Source organism: Acipenser ruthenus, chromosome 4 (genome assembly GCF_902713425.1).
Source record: "Acipenser ruthenus chromosome 4, fAciRut3.2 maternal haplotype, whole genome shotgun sequence".
Lineage (NCBI taxonomy): Eukaryota > Metazoa > Chordata > Actinopteri > Acipenseriformes > Acipenseridae > Acipenser > Acipenser ruthenus.
The window spans coordinates 22,893,451-22,911,422 of record NC_081192.1 but is presented as its reverse complement, the minus strand read 5'-3'; the positions used below and the strand labels follow the sequence as shown (position 1 = coordinate 22,911,422).

General features: G+C 36.5%; 1 protein-coding gene across 7 annotated transcripts in view; it reads left to right on the top strand.

The window, feature by feature from the left end:
* Window positions 1–9,155: 9,155 nt before the first annotated feature.
* LOC117400196 (catenin delta-2-like) overlaps window positions 9,156–17,972 on the top strand; it is a 366,132-nt gene continuing 357,315 nt past the window's right edge. For 5 of the 7 annotated variants that reach the window (XM_059022195.1, XM_033999746.3, XM_059022197.1 and 2 more), the window contains exon 1: window positions 9,156–9,424. The gene's annotated coding sequence lies outside the window, so the exon portion shown is untranslated. The remainder of the gene's footprint in view (window positions 9,425–17,972) is intronic. The other 2 variants (XM_033999749.3, XM_059022193.1) reach the window with 1 other exon arrangement.

Sequence of the window (17,972 nt, the reverse complement as noted above, 5' to 3'; positions counted from 1 at the left end):
TGTCACTCTCTTCCATTACTCTTATTCTCAAAGCTATGGGGGGTCTCCTGCCTCGTCCGACGGCCAGGCACGAGATCTTGAATCCAGATAGGTGAAATGCCAAAATTGTTTCATTTCATTCCTCGCATACTGCATCAGTAAAATACTTTGTTTTTACCTAATCAATAGTGTTGTGGGGATTGTCCTGAACTACTGATAGTAACGTTAAGGCTACTCAAGCAAAACCCTCAAAAGTGAGGAAATTGCGAGTTAAGGTTGACACACATCACTGATGACATAACTAATCACATGACAAATGGTCCCCAAAGAGATAGATATATAGATATATATATAGCCTATCCAAATAGATGTGTATGTAGGCTGTATGTCTGTCTGTTTGACTGCCTGTTGGCATGTCATTTTATATTACTCCATGTACCTAGAGAACCGCGTGTCTATTCTGACACAATTTGCTGAGGACCTTCTTTTGCACAAAATCATATCATAATCTGAGGATACATGGAGGGTGTGCAAAAGTCTTAGACATTTTTGCATGTTTCTACTGTTTGTATTTTTCGCATCTCAATTGTGCATTGTTTATCTGACCCTGCCGTGCCTTACATCAATTTAAAGGATTTTTAATGGCCTTTCTATATATAAAAACGTTTTACTTTTATTTTGGATGCTATTTTGGATTATATATAGATAGATAGATAGATAGGCAGGCTTCAGTGAGTTACAGGAAAAGCTTTAGCTTTATTTGGATGATTGCCTTTACCTTGCTTTAGAGGAATTATCACTTTTTGACTTCACTACTGTGGTATTATGCCATTTTTTAGAATGGCTCAGGATGCAAATATAGCCTTCATCCATGTATTATATGTATGTGTGTATGTATATATATATATATATATATATATATATATATATATATATATATATATATATATATATATATATATACAGATGTGCTCAAATGTGTTGGTACCCCTCCACAAAAAACGAAGAATGCACAATTTTCTCTGAAATAACTTGAAACTGACCAAAGTAATTGGCATCCACCATTGTTTATTCCATATTTAATAGAAATCAGACTTTGCTTTTGATTTTTTATTCAACATAATATTGTAAATAAGAAAACAAATGAAAATGGCATGGACAAAAATGATGGGACCGCTAACCTAATATTTTGTTGCACAACCTTTAGAGGCAATCACTGCAATCAAACGTTTTCTGTAGCTCTCAATGAGACTTCTGCACCTGTTAACAGGTAGTTTGGCCCACTCTTCCTGAGCAAACTGCTCCAGCTGTCTCAGGTTTGATGGGTGCCTTCTCCAGACTGCAAGTTTCAGCTCTTTCTATAGATGTTCGATAGGATTCAGATCAGGACTCATAGAAGGCCACTTCAGAATAGTCCAATGTTTTGTTCTTATCCATTCTTGGGTGCTTTTAGCTGTGTGTTTTGGGTCATTATCCTGTTGGAGGACCCATGACCTGCGACTGAGACAGAGCTTTCTGACACTGGGCAGTACGTTTCGCTCCAGAATGCCTTGATAGTCTTGAGATTTCATTGTGCCCTGCACAGATTCAAGGCACCCTGTGCCAGGCGCAGCAAAGCAGCCCCAAAACATAACCGAGCCTCCTCCATGTTTCACTGTAGGTATGGTGTTCTTTTCTTTGAAAGCTTCATTTTTTCGTTTGTGAACATAGAGCTGATGTGACTTGCCAAAAAGCTCCAGTTTTGACTCATCTGTCCAAAGGACATTCTCCCAGAAGGATTGTAGCTTGTCAATATGCATTTTAGCAAATTCCAGTCTGGCTTTTTTATGTTTTTCTTTCAAAAGTGGAGTCCTCCTGGGTCTTCTTCCATGGAGCCCACTTTCGCTCAAAAAGCGACGGATGGTGCAATCAGAAACTGACATACCTTCACCTTGGAGTTCAGCTTGTATCTCTTTGGCAGTTATCCTTGGTTCTTTTTCTACCATTCGCACTATCCTTCTGTTCACTCTGGGGTCGATTTTCCTCTTGCGGCCGCGCCCAGGGAGGTTGGCTGCAGTTCCATGGACCTTAAAACTTCTTAATAATATTTGCAACTGTTGTCACAGGAACATCAAGCTGCTTGGAGATGGTCTTGTAGCCTTTACCTTTACCATGCTTGTCTATTATTTTCTTTCTGATCTCCTCAGACAACTCTCTCCTTTGCTTTCTCTGGTCCATGTTCAGTGTGGTGCACACAATGATACCAAACAGCACAGTGACTACTTTTCTCCATTTAAATAGGCTGAATGACTGATTACAAGATTGGAGACATGTGTGATACTAATTAAAGAAACTAATTAGTTTGAAATATCACTATAATCCAATTATTTATTATCTTTTCTAAGGGGTACCAACAAATGTGTCCAGGCCATTTTAGAATATCTTTGTAGAATAAGCAATAATTCATCACTTTTCACAGCTTCTTTGCTTTATTCTATGACATACCAAAGGCATGCAAGTATACATGATAAAATAGCTTTTAATTTCATCACTTTTCAGGAGGAATGAAGCATTATTTCAATGAGCTGTAAGGGTACCAACAAATTTGAGCACGTCTGTGTGTGTGTATATATATATATATATATATATATATATATATATATAATACATAATACATGGATGAAGGCTATATTTGCATCCTGAGCCATTCTATCTATATATATATATATATATAATATATACACACACATTTGGAGAAGTGCTTTTATTATTATTATTATTATTATTATTATTATTATTATTATTATTATTATTATTATTATTATTATTATTATTAATTAATTAGTCATTTAGCAGATGCTTTTATCCAAAGCGACATACAGAGACTTGGGGGTGAACTAAGCATCACAACTGCTGCTGCAGAGTCACTTACAATAGGACCTCGGTTTTACGTCTCATCTGAAGGACGGAGCACAAGGAGGTTAAGTGACTTGCTCAGGGTCACACACAGTGAGTCAGTGGCTGAGCTAGGATTGAACTGGGAATCTCCCTTTCTTTAACTACTGGATCACCAAGCCTCCTATTTTTACAACCAGCATCAGCAGAGATAAACACATGCATTGAAACACTCACAAACTAAATCGGAGAGATATTGACTTTATAGGTTCATATTTAATACAATAAATACTAAATGACCCTGAGAGCCAATGGTGTTTTTCAAGGACTGATGACATGTACTCATTGGATTTTATACCGGGGCAGCAGAGTTCAAAAGTAATTAATTGTAATTTTTGTAAAGTAAATTAGTAAATTTCCTTAATCCAACTGTATGGGAATGACTGTACAGTCATTAACATGAGACATAATGCAAGCATAGTATAGGTTACTTTAAGATACCTTTTAACAACAAATATATTTCTGAGATGACAGCTTCTTTCAAGAACAGGATCAAAACCAACATCCAACATCGTAGCACGTTTCAACATGATTAACATATAGATGTTGAATAATATGGGCCCAGTGTAATTGGTTTAGTAGTGGATCACAAAACTACATCTGAATGGCATTGTATACAATCTATGGCAAAATATAAAATGCATTGAAGACATACTGTATATCTTAAACACAATCTAAATCTGTTTCTCAGTAATCATTTTTTAGATGTCAGCTTTGCCCTAAACCGTAATTTGGACAGACCAAAAAAAAAACTGTCAAGGGGGGGCGGGTTATGTGAATACAAGAGTTGATTACATATTACATTTATTTAAGTACAAAACAATAATTCAGTCTCCTCCTGCGCTACAGTGTGGGAGGTTTTGAAAGTTATACTCAAGGGTACATTTATTAGCTTCTGTTCAGCCAGGAAAAGAGCCAGAAATAACACATCTGAACAACTGTTACAAAAAATAAATAATTTAAATTGATGTTTTGATCTGACCCTGGATCCCTCTTGTGGCTCTTTAAAGTGAATATGATGTACTGGCAGGCATTTACAATACTAAAGCCAACACAATCCAGATTATTAGCAATGTAAAATAAAAATCATTAAGTGAAAATGCCCCCCTTTCACTGTTACTGTAGCTGAACTGACCTGAGGGTTATTCATATTTTTTTGATGTACGCAAGATTCATTTATTCTGACACAAGGGCAGATGTTTCCCTGCAGAAAGTTCTATATTAAAAGGCAAAATGCTGTATGTATAGTTAAATCTCAAATGTCAGTGTTCTTAAATAATGTTTACTGCACATTTTTGTAGACCGGTCGGTGGTCCTTGAGAATCTCATACTTTATGGCAACCAGGTATAGTATGTTCCAAGAAAGGGAACAGTAAGAAAGTGAAATACCATACATATAATGCACAGAAGACCTCCTGTGTTGCCAGTCATTATTACCACAAACTTCTGGTTTCCTGATTAAAGTTTTTATAAATACTATGGCAGGTTAGTGTCACAGCGCATAATGGTTTTGTCATTGGCCATTTGGCCCATCAATGCTAATCTGGTAGGTTACTGGAGCCAATTAAATCCAGGACCAGGAAATAGATAACTTTCTAAGGATCCCAATGATTCAGCAGCAAACACCATTGCTTAGCAATTTTATCCATACACACCCACCTACCTCTGGTCATGGTAATTGTTTATATATGTATATATATATATATATATATATATATATATATATATATATATATATATATATATATATAATTTTTTTTTTATTTAGTGTACATAATTATTTTACCCCCAATTTGAAATGTCCAATTATTTGTAATCAATCCGAAGGTTCGGTTTGGAGTCCCACGACCAAGCCAGCTTCCTCATTTTTATTTTTGTTTTTTATTTATGTATTTATTTGACAGGGACAACGTACAATTTTTAACATTTATGACATGTCATAAGATGTATTGCACCCAGATTTAGCTATGAGCTCATTTTCATCTAACTAACCTGCTTGATTTTTTTGAAAATGCGACATCGACAATGGATAATTGCAAAGCATACGACATGGTTTATTTAGATTTCCAGAAAGCTTTTGACAAAGTCCCGCATAAAAGATTAATTCTCAAACTGAACGCAGTAGGGATTCAAGGAAATGCATTCACATGGATTAGGGACTGGTTAACATGTAGAAAACAAAGTACTGATTAGAGGAGAAACCTCAAAATGGAGCGAGGTAACCAGTGGTGTACCACAGGGATCAGTATTAGGTCCTCTGCTATTCCTAATCTACATTAATGATTTAGATTCTGGCATAGTAAGCAAGCTTGTTAAATTTGCAGACAACACAAAAATAGGAGGAGTGGCAAACACTGTTGCAGCAGCAAAGGCCATTCAAAATGATCTAGACAGCATTCAGAACTGGGCAGACACATGGCAAATTACATTTAATAGAGAAAAGTGTAAAGTATTGCACGCAGGCAATAAAAATGTGCTTTATAAATATCATATGGGGGATACTGAAATTGAAGAAGGGATCTATGAAAAAGACCTAGGAGTTTATGTTGACTCAGAAATGTCTTCATCTAGACAATGTGGGGAAGCTATAAAAAAGGCCAACAAGATGCTCGGATATATTGTGAGAAGTGTTGAATTTAAATCAAAGGAAGTAATGTTAAAACTTTACAATGCATTAGTAAGACCTCACCTACAATATTGTGTTCATTTCTGGTCACCTTGTTACAAAAAGGATATTGCTGCTCTAGAAAGAGTGCAAAGAAGAGCAACCAGAATTATCCCGGATTTAAAAGGCATGTCGTATGCAGACAGGCTAAAAGAATTGAATCTATTCAGTCTTGAACAAAGAAGACTACGTGGTGATCTGATTCAAGCATTCAAAATCCTAAAAGGTATAGACAATGTCGACTCAGGGGACTTTTTTGACCTGAAAAAAGAAACAAGGACCAGGGGTCACAAATGGAGATTAGATAAAGGGGCATTCAGAACAGAAAATAGGAGACACTTTTTTACACAGAGAATTGTGAGGATCTGGAACCAACTCCCCAGTAATGTTGTTGAAGCTGACACCCTGGGATCCTTCAAGAAGCTGCTTGATGAGATTCTGGGATCAATAAGCTACTAACAACCAAACGAGCAAGATGGGCTGAATGGCCTCCTCTCGTTTGTAAACTTTCTTATGTTCTTATTAGCAGTCCCTGGACAGGTGTATAGAAAGGAAGAAAATAAATAAACAAACACAAATAAACAGAAAAAGAAAATAATACAAATACAAGTAACATTTACAGAAGGAAGCAATTTGCATTGACAGTTTAAATAACTTTAAATGATCTCCTCAAACATAATTGAATTATTCCCTCCAAACACCCAGGAACTTGAGAGCTTGAGAGATGTCGTGAGCTACCAGCCTCTGGAGGACAAAGGCCAGCCCTGCAGGTGTCTGCTCTCAGCTCAGTGGGTGCCTGGCCAGCAGGGTTCACTGTAGAGCGATGAGGAGAAGCAGTCCCTGACGGTTTTGCCTCCCTAACCCATGGGAGCATCAGAGCCAATGTGATGCTCCCTTTGGAATCCCCAGTGCAGACCGGAAACTCCACACAGCCAGGATGCGAACCTGTGTGTATGACACCTTGCAAAATACGCGTCTGTGCTTTTACGAGGTGAGCCACTCGGGGAACCCCTGGTAAGTGAAAAAGTGATTGGTGTTGACTTTGTCAACACATTTAAAAAAATGATAATACATTTTACAATTTTAAAAAAATGTTGATAGATATCATATTATCTGTCCAGTAACTTTGTGTTAATAACTTTGCAAAGTTTAAAGTAGCACAAAGCCATACAAAAAAGTTCAGTAAAAAGTGTAAAGTTCAGTAGATAGGTTTTTTCATGGAGATGGGTGTGCCTTCATTTAAGAACCTCCAGTGACGGTCTGTGTTCTCTGTCAGTTGCTAAAGGTGTTTAGATCATTAGTACCATGCTTACTAACTAATCAAGCAGAATGTCCTTTATTGGCCTGCCTTTGAAAAGACTGAATTGCACTAGGGGTGGCCGTTTCTGTGGCAACTGTGAGTTAGTAAATAGAAAATCTTTACTATAGGGGACAGAAAATACAGCTATGCACCTTTTAGTGGTCCTTTTTACAAACCCACTGGTTGAAAAATCTAATTTTGTTGGAATTTAATTGTCATGGTAAAAAAAAATGATCTAAGCAGAAACAACGATAGAGTATAATAGAGAGCACACACACACACACACACACTCTATGTCTTAATCATATTAAACAGGTAAAAATGAATATTATGAAAGTGTAGATTATATAAAGTATTAATTGTAGTATGAAGTGGTCCAGGTCCAGTAATTTCACTGAGTTGTAACAATATTGTTTTCCTTATGATGTTACATTTTTAACCCTTAGATGGCAGTATCTTTCAGGATACTGGCAACGATGTAGCTGTTCAGAGGGAAGCATGTGTGAAAAACTGGCTCCAGGAGCGTGGTGCTATAGTACAGGTGTCATCATCTAGGCTGGCCAACCCAACTCCCTCATCAGAACCTTTTAGGGGTGTTTGGGGTGCTAGGGCACCTAGGCTACTATACATAATTGCAGAAATCACACCCAAAATGCTTACAAGAAAATAATTTGGACAGTAAGAGACAGGATCAAATGTATATGAAGCCTGCCTTTTTTGCAGTCATTGTAAGTAGTTCAGGGTTCTGTTGCTTCAATATTGAGTTATTATCATTTTATAAACCTGTCTTCAGCTGGCTTTGAGTGTGTTTTGAGCTTGTCTGGAGGCAGCCCCAACTACAATACTCAGTATTTATACAAGCAGAGGGTGCAAAAGTTACATTATCACATGATTTGAATTGGATGAGGAAGGTTGCTCAGTCCCAACAGATTTAGAGAAAAAATGATAATAACTCAGTGCTGGAGAACCCGGAATTATTGCAAACAACATAAAATAGTAATGAAATGTAAACAAGCAATTAAAACATTATATACTTACTCTTCATGTCCTTTTAGATACCAAGTGTAAAAGGGTCCTCTCCGTAACATATTTTTGTTATGGGATGTATATAACAGGCTCATATCTTTTGATTGGTGAAATGGTTACTTTGGTTTATTCTTGCATGTAAACAATCAAAGCCTTATGTTCTTATGTTCTTATGTACTTTTTTGATCTGATTGTTCACATTAACAGTGGCTTAAGAACAGAAAACAAAATGCAATCTCGAGACCACAACAATTCAATTCAATTCAGATTCATCAGCCTACATGAATTCAATGATGTATCGATCTGATCTGTTTATCTTTTATAGTTGATTTTGGGAGTGTTTAATAAATGGAGATCCTTAGAGCTTAATGTCACACAATTTATGAATGTTAGTTTTTACTTATTTTGTGAATTTTGCATAATTAATAAGTACATGTAAATGGCTTTGATTTAGTGAATGTATTTAGAAAATGTGAAAACCTAAGAAATCTACATATGGCTCAACTAACTACCACATTTCGAGAACAGTATCATCTCCTGTAAAACATCATATCAGTTCAGATAACAAGATCGATCAATTTGGTCCCCAGCTCCAAAAGAAACAGTATGATTCTGAGGGACAACATTTGCATGTTTTTTCTATGCCCTTTGGTATATAGGTAGACTGGTAAAGTTGGGAAATATATTGCATTACAGTTGACATTTGACCTGAATGACACCAAGTTTAAAATATAAACATAATTAGTTTAGAAGGTGATTTGTTCAATTTACACTCCTCCAAGGTAAGCCGCAACTGGATTTGTTTTTAAATAAAGAGGATCCTACAAGCACTCTAAAGGACAAGCATTTTTAGGGGCAATCCTGGGACAACCACACATACTATAGGTCCTTCATGCTGTAAGTAGATCAAATCAACTCTTAAGTATACTTCAGTACATTGCATAATGTGTTATTCTGGGTTTGTTTAAATTAAACATGTGTTGCAGCTGCTCCATTTACAGTGTATGAGATGCCTTATATTAATCATTAGCAATACAGCACTCCCTTTAAGCAACCGATAAAGGTGGGGAAACTTGCTTGGGTAATGCACTGATGCTGGATAAAGATCCGGATGTGGGATCACTGTCGATCATGCACAGAGTGTCTGTTTATTGGCTAATGAAAATCAAATGTTTTGTTGTCGTGGATGTCCAGCAGGGGTCGCTCTGCATGCTTCCTGTAATATTATAGTGCAGAAGAGTAGGTGCTTACGGTGCTGTGTCTGGTCCGGGTTGTTCTAGACGGGAGTGGAGTACCAGCGCAGCTACCTCTCTGTAGCTGTGCATCATCAGCGATCCGGTCTCGCTTTCATAAAGCTGTTTTTCCTCTCGGCGGATGCTGCTTTTTCCTCTTTTGGCCAACATCAAGCAAATGGTCCAGTTTTGCACCTCAGCAGGGCATGAGAGCTGAATTCAATTTCAGTTAAATTTAACAGAAAACGGGGGAATAAAGGAGAGAGTTTTTCCCCAGGATATTATTTGGTAAGTGCAATGTCATTCCAGTTTAATTTTTATTGAATTTGATTTGCCTTGCATGGTGCTCGTTTGTCTACTCTTAAAGGAAACAGCACATCATCAGTGTGCTCTTGCAAACAAGAATAACAATTTTAAGGAAGAAAAATGTCTTGTGTGTTCTGTTTTGAATTATTATTCAACAGTATCTATATAGCGTTCTAGCAGAAATATTACTAGTATGGCGATGGCTCACTGGAATTGTGCTGTGCAATGTGGGTTTCTTTGGTGTGCTACGGGAAAGCTTAATACTTATATTACTTTCATGCCTAGTGACCAGCATTTCGAATTACTGGTGTTTTATAAGCATCCATATTTTGCTTGGTTTACTCTAGATAAAATAAATAAATACATAAATACAATAAAAATAAAAAACCTGCTGTCTCCATGCCAAGGAGCTTGGCGTCTAACAAATAGGAGCATTGTTTTATAAAGGTGAGGTGTAATGTGATATTTGACTCCTGTATAATTAATGACTGGAAGAAAGATGTGTCTCCTTTTCTTACCTTCATTGTGTCTAATGTGTTTGTATCGATTGTCTTTGCATAGGCTAGGGTGAATCGGTTCAGAGGTACTCAAGACAGTCAAATCGTAGATTTTTTTTTTCAATGCATATATCAATTTGCATTAAGATGTAATTTTATCTGCACCACACTGTGGTGCTGTGTGGTTGATGACTTGTTACAGTATAGACACTCACAGTAATATGAACCAGGTGTCCCATAAAAAAACCCAAGATATTATCATATTAACGTAACGGGTACATTATTTTAAAACATTTGTTTATCAGAAGCATGTTGATTCTGGCATGTTATCCAAGAGCTAACGTCAGATAGAGTCGTTTTATTACTTTTAAATTTAATTTTTTTTTTTTTTTTTTTTTTTTTTTTGCATTTGTTGTTGAGTCTGCAGTTGACAAATCACTCCAACTTCCAGCGCATTTGTACAGAACAACACATTCTTCTACCGTGGCATAAACATTCTACAGTATTAACTGTAATAACTTTAACTTTACAATTAACTGTAAAGTGAAAAGTGGATCTTTTCATACTAGGAATGAATTAAACCATGACAGTCACATGAAAGATTTACTGACATAATTAAAGTCACTGTGAAGGTTGGACCAAAGATTCAATTTGCTTACAGTTCCAGGTTTTCAAATCAAGCTTTAGACCACCTAGAAATCACAGCCTCGTGTCTAATTAAGCTTGCACACAAACCTGGAAATGCATAAACTGCCTGCTGTGCAATGGAATAGTTCCAGCACACTAAGCATTACAGGATATACAACAGAACTTCGGATCTGTAATAAAGGTTTTTTACTTAACAGAATCTGCACCGCCCTGTTGATCTCGCAGAGCCAATACTTTCGTGGAACCAGCCCCCTTTTCTTGTTTCCATAGCAACGCGCACCGGGTAGAACAGCGGAAATTATCATTACAAATTCTGAGTAGTCTGCAGTTCAGAAGGGACGGTTATTGCCATCTTAAAGACAATTAAAGACACTAAAACACTTCAAAAGCAAGTAGATTCCCCTCCTCCCAACAAGAACAAGGGACGAAAGGAGTGTTAAGGTGTCTGTGCTGCCTTACGGTTCACTTCCCTGGATTTTTTTTTTAAATATACTAGTAGTTGTCTTCCCTGGCATTTGATTAATATAGTTCTATTTCCTGGCATTTTATGTATATAGTTCCCAGGCATATTATGTATATACTTCACTCTCTGGTATTTTATGCACACAGAAAATGGTTCTCTGACATTTAATGTCTATAGTTCCCTGGATTTTTATGGAGCTAGTTATCTGGCACATCGATTGTATTAGTTCCCCTCCCACAATTTAAAGATAATAATGAAATAAAAAATAAAAAACATTACATGAAAATAAAGCATGCAAAAGCAATGTGTGTAACATATACATCTCCTCATATTGCCCCCATTTGAAAATGTTGACCACCATAAAAGTTCACTTGGCCACCAGGTTTTGAAGGCTAGTGGCCAAATGGCCACCAGCATACAAAGTGATTTGTTCCACCCTGGGCCTTATGAATAGTGTTATCCAGTACAGGTGACTATGTATGTGGGTAGATGGACAACAGTTATGGAAACCAGTTGATCATCTCAGATCACATGTTTTTATTGTTGACCATGTTTTTATGCCTTATCTTGTAAAATACTGCTATCATAATACTCCAGTATGTATGGTGAACAGGCAATTTTGACCTTGGAACTCTGGCATTTATGTCATTATTGCATTGTGGTTTTGCATGCATTATTGTAATTAGGCTATTATTATTCACTGATGTTTCGTGCTGCTGGGGAATCTTCATGGAACTGAATCTGGAGCTGGCACAAGTAGAACATGCAGAATAAAACACATGCAGAGTATTTTATTTTAGTTTTCATGGATACTACAGTGTTTTAGTTAAGTGAAAGTATAAGGCGGGCAGGATACTGATATTTCAGCTCGGACAGGTTGCTCAATTCTGTTCACACAAAATTACGTATAAATCCTTGTCCTTTAATTGTATTAATAATTTAAAAATGCACTCTCAATGCATTTTTATTAGGTCAATGAGATACACCAGTTTTTGGGGCTATGCATTTCTTTGAAAGCGAATAGCGAGTTGGTCCTCTATTAAAAAATGACATACTAATAATACTTCAAGTTAAATTTAGCTATTCATTATTTGGTAAAAATACAAATTGCGGTAACACATTACTGAATGTGTGCACATAGAAAGGGCTTATACTTGGAGTGTTAGTAATTATGTATATTGTGTATAAAAATTACAAAAATCTGAACAAAATCTTATTTAAAACCTTTTTTTGCAAGCAGCAGAAGAAAAAGCTGCTTTTCTTTTTAACCAGCACTCCATTTCTTTTTTTTTTTTTTAACTCTTTTACACTCGGCCCTATTTCTGCCTGTTTTTCACTATAGTTTGTTTGTACTGCCACAAAATGTCCTTTCATATTATGTAAGTTGCAACAGGATCAGGCATACTATGTGTTAGAGATGAGAATATATGTTAAAAAAAAAAAAAAAAAAAAGCTTTTCCAAAATGAATGGGGCTGAGTTTTAAGAGTTAAAGCGAAAGTCACCGCTTGCAAAACAACACCTAGATAGACTTAATATTGTATTTCTTTTTTCAAAACTGTTTACTTACTGCAGTGTACTGAGTTTCTATAATGCTTCGATAGCGGCTGAGAATCACGTACGAGAGAATAAAGTCTTGCGGCACTTAAAATATCCAGCACTACTTTTATTTTTATTTATTTATTTATTTATTTATTTATTTATTTATTTATTTATTTTTTAACCAGAAGTACTCAGAATGTGGCTCATAGTGCTTTCGTCACTGGCACTCACTTCCTTAGAGATTGTCGTTTCAGGCGTTCTAAATTGCTTCTACAGTAACTTGGATAATCCCGCACTGAAAGTTGCAGATATGCGCAAGCAACTTGGAAAATGCGTGATTCCCGTGATCCCGTGCTAAAATTCAAGCCCTGCAACATTTGTTTAATGTAAACATTCACACATCAACTGAGGCTCAAAAATATTACTGGTGATATACTTTTGATATCTTCGAATACCATTATGATTGAGTTTATAGAAAACATAAATAGGCTGGGCATTCATAGAATCTTGCCTTCTTTTTACAAGTATGTAATGAGTTCCATGTTTAAATGTCTGAGTCTACAAAGCAAGTGTCTTCAGTCGTGTAAAGAACAGGATTAGTTGGCAATGAGGTGAGTGATATCCTTTGGGGAAGGAAAAAGACTAACATTAGCATATGAGTTGTTGGCTATTGATCAGCTGTAGCTTCTGGCAGACCATGCCTATGGGAGTGTTTGTAGTGAGTCCAAAGCTGCTTCCATTAAAAAGGGTTGCTGGGGAATTATGTTATTGTTTTCTGGTTTGCACAGTGGCCAACTTACACCCTTAGCATGTTTTTTTTTAAACTAGAAAGGTTTAAGCAGGAGAATTCACACAAAGAACACACAGAAAACAAGGAAAAGGCAAATGTCATTCAGATTGCGTTCCAGAATTGTTGCTACTGATGTAACTATCTGATTAACAGGGGTTCGAGTCACCTTAAACAGATGTTTGAGTTGCATGTTCAGATTTTAGTTGGTGTCGTATTATAAATCTTAGAAAGTTTTGTATTCTTGGACATTTCATATTCCATAAATCTGCCAGCAGCCTCTCCTGATAGAGACAGAGCCATTGTAGCACCTGCACCCAAGCAGAGCCTTCTGTTAATGGGTTTCTTTGAAAATCAGGAAACAAGTTTTTACCAAATTTGATCTAACTGTGATCAACTGTTCTTGTACTTTGAAAAAGACGAAAACAGATGATGTTCTGTTTTAGAAAACACACAGCTGGTTGCAGATAAATACAGAAGTGCAAAAAAGGCTGCATGGAAAGAGTGTACATGTCCATGAGTCTGCCCAGAGCAAATCCAATTTGGCTGATTATTTTGGAGGGGTGAAGGGGAGGAGCTAAATGATTGTCTTACTTTTAAATTGTCAAAAGAGTATTTTGTCAATGGCAACTAGCTGTATATTTGATAATGCATTTGAAAATTTCTCTTTCCCTCAAGACAACAAAGCAGTATAGGTCCAGAGAGCTTCTAACACCACTAGAGGTCATGCAACACTGTGCATCATAATTTTACAGTGTGTGTGTAATATAGTGTATTAGAAAACGATTCAGTACTGCCAGCCAATCGGCTTCCAGTTCTAGCTCTAATAGACGGTAGATGCCCGTTGGAACATCTCAGCATCAACTGTGAAAAATGTTTGGGACTATTTTCTTAGAACATCTTTACTCAGTGGAAAGGTACCTGACGAATCAGTACAAGTTTAAGGTAAATCGAGGTTTTAAGGTGTTTTTTTAAAGAAAACAATGGAAAAAATGGTTTTCTAATAGCGACAGTGCCCTCTCGATGATGGCTACCGTGTGATAGTTGACCTTGACTTTCATTAGTGCCCTCGCCTTCAGCTCGGGACGCATAACTCCCATCGCGGTCAACTGTCACATGGTAGAGCCATCATCGACAGGCACTTTCGCTTAAGCAGTGTGTGTAAGTATGAAAAGAGCAGACAGTTGAAGGGAAACTGAGGGGGTTGGCAAGTGGGTGAGGTTGTGATATAACTTAAACAGCCCCAGTTGATCAATTATCCAGGATATGTGAATTAAAAAGTGAAACAAAAGTGACTGTTTAAAAATACATTTTCAACAATATACAGTAACAGTACACAAGAGGCAGCCACAGCAAGTAGTCAGGGTATTGTAAAAGCCACGGCCTTTCTGTAACACTACAATTATCATTAATTATTCAATTGGTACAGTTTAGAAAATGAACAGCATTAACATCACCAATTTGCAAAGAATGACAACCATGCATTGCTAGCTGTTATTCAGTTTGTACCTGTCACCATTTTTACCATGCAGCTTAATAATTGGTTTAGCTATGGTGCCCTTTAAGGCTAATTGAGTATCAAAAGAAACCTGCCTTTCAGAGCTGATAATTGTAGTTTTCCAGACAATGTAATAATTCATCTTACTTAGCAGTGGGAGGATTTTTACTAATAACTAATTTTGGACATAATTTGGGGTTTCCTTTTATAAATTCAATAAATCAACAGTACTAATGGTGTTGGTGTTGGTGTTGTGCTTTTTAAGTGTATGTTTAATTTTCTGACCTTTATAACAGACACTCAAAATTGTATTTCCTATTAAAATAAAATGACACCTAACTATCAAAATCAAAGGATGGTATTGTAACCAGTTAACGGGGAATAGAAGGCGTTGAAGTATGTTTACCATTTTACACAGTATGCAGTGTCCCGAAAAGTGTGTTCAAACAGCATTAAAAACATGTTTTACTTTAAGTATGCTTTGGCAGCTTCTATAAAAAATGATCTAGAAAAAAAAATTAAATGCTGAATAAAGTTTAATTTTAAAACAATATACAATTGTATTTATCTGTAAACCTCATTCTAAAAGGGCATTCATTACCTACACTTTTACATGATTTATATAGTGAGGTTCACCCGTCATCAGTATGTTTTTAAATGTTCTGAATTTTATAATACACATTTTTATTAGTTTATTTGTTATTACGGTTCCTACTTCCCCTCATAGTTAGATAATGGTTCCTGAAGTGTGATTCTTTGTATATCACTTATATTACTACAGACATCCCCAAGGAGGCACTGTGGCAAGTTTTTATTTCCCTTGTTTTATTACCAAAGATGTGTCAAGATATTCTGAAAGCATATTTGAAAGCAGAATACATTCTTTTTATCAGAACTAAATTTGACATCTGTTTTTCAGTAAGACATTGATTGATTACAGAGTAGTGTACCATTGGGAACAAGTTGGTGTCTAAAAGCAAAGAAATGCTTTGAGGTTCTCCCTGAAGCCAGGGAACAAAATGTCTATTCATTTCAGGGGAAGTAGTTTAAATATTTAGGTCTGTGGATTGACCCGTTATGAAATTTGAGTCCTAGCATTCAAAGAAAAACAATTGTCAATAACATATTTCCTAGATTCGAGCTACTGTATCAGCATGTCGAAGTGGACGACCATGACATACAGTATATCAACAGTATAGTTTACTATAAGAAGAAAGGGCAATGCATAGTTTAATGGAACTTGGATAAGTGGTATTTAAGACCTAACTGTCAAAGTAAGCAAATTAGGTGTTAGTATCACAATAAAGTTAAATTAATGATGTATAGTATATGGGTTAACTGTGCTCTTAAGATACATGTACGTACAACAGTGACATGCAGACAGATGGATGTAGAGACAGACATCTCTATGCAGTACATTCGCACAGTCTGGTACTCCCAATAATGTGTGTTCAATCATGCCAATACCAAGCTTCATCACGGTTTGATAAGCAGTTTTCCAGATGTATGGAAAAATGTAAAGGGTGTCACCTTTATTGTTCATTGTATTGTTAAAGCTGTTAGTCAAGTAAAATGCCCTTTATTTGTCCAACTTTAGTATAACCAAATGTGTCTTCACCATTGCTTGAATTTGCTCCAACAGAAGCATTTCAGTCTCAGTAGATACATTTGCATATTTGTAACCATTCATATTTTACATTTTTGTACAAAATGTGCATTTGATAACCACTTTCTTAGTTTTTGTCCTTGTCAACAAGTGCCTGTTTATTCTATGTGCGCAAATGCAATTTCACGCTATCATGTACACAACCACAGTAAGCTCAATGAGAAAGTAATGGTAACGTGTTACTTGTTGGCTTGTCTCTTGCAGACACTTTAAATGTAATGACAGTGGGTTGTTGGAGAGGAGCATTGTGACTGATAGGGATGTTTTCCATAGGAAGCAAGCCAGAAAACATCAGATGAGTGCATTCATTGTTCAAGCTCCTAGAGCTTTGTAAACACGGCAGTGCTTCCTAAATGTTATTATGATACTGTATAAGCCCTCTTTGTAATGTTTTCTGTAAAAAAAAAAAACCCAAAAAACAAAAAAAAAAAAACAGTGTGTGACAGGAAGTGAGACAGAGAGAGTCAGCGTGGCTAATGTGATCTTCTCCAGGTCCTATTTTGAAGCAAGTGGAAAGGCACATTGTCTGAAAGGTACTGTATACAATTATTTTTAGAGAATTAAACTGGCAAGAATCTACAATAATTTAACCGTTGTTTCTATCTTGTATACTACAGTCGTTTTATTCTTGGTGACCTCTAGCATTTCTACGATTCCCTTTGTAAATGTCTATCAAAGGTGCTCCCCGACCCATTGCAGAATTGTAATGCTGTTTACTTCTTTTCAGCCCCAAAGCTTTCTGGCTGTGTGACAAGGGAAGCCATCTTCTTGTAAATTCTAGTCTTGTTATCTGGTTGCCTTTCATTTAAGATGTAGAGTTTCTTGCTCAGAAATCTTCTGTCTTCCTTACGTTATTGCTAATTAATGTGAACTTGGTTTATTGACAGTGTATAAATACTGAACTGAGAATATTTTATAAACATGGACTAACCAATAGGCTTTTGTATTTCACTTGTTGAGGTTAATAGCGTGTGTATGCTTTTATGTTTGTCTAAAACAATGTTTGTGTTTTAAGTTGTTATATTAAATAAATTAGAGAGAAACTCCATTTTCCCTACAGCAGCTGACCCTGCTTTAGATTTAGTACAAAACTCACTACATTTACTGTTTTAAATGACTGTGCCTGCTGCTGCACAATTAAATCCTTCTCAAACTCCTGACAGTAAACAATATACAATGGCCCATATTCATAAAACTTACCGTCTCCTTTATCGTGCCAGTAATAGTGTTTAACATTACAGTATTTCATCGGGTGATCCATAAATGCCATGTACCGTGAAATGTATATTGTAGCGATCTCGGTTAACGCAGGCAGGCGCATCACGCAGGGCGAGGCAGTCCACACACAGGCGGAGGGCGGGCGCGAACCTGGGACCTCTCGCACTAAAGCATAGCGCCGATACCGCTGTACAAAAGAGCTGGCTCCCTTGC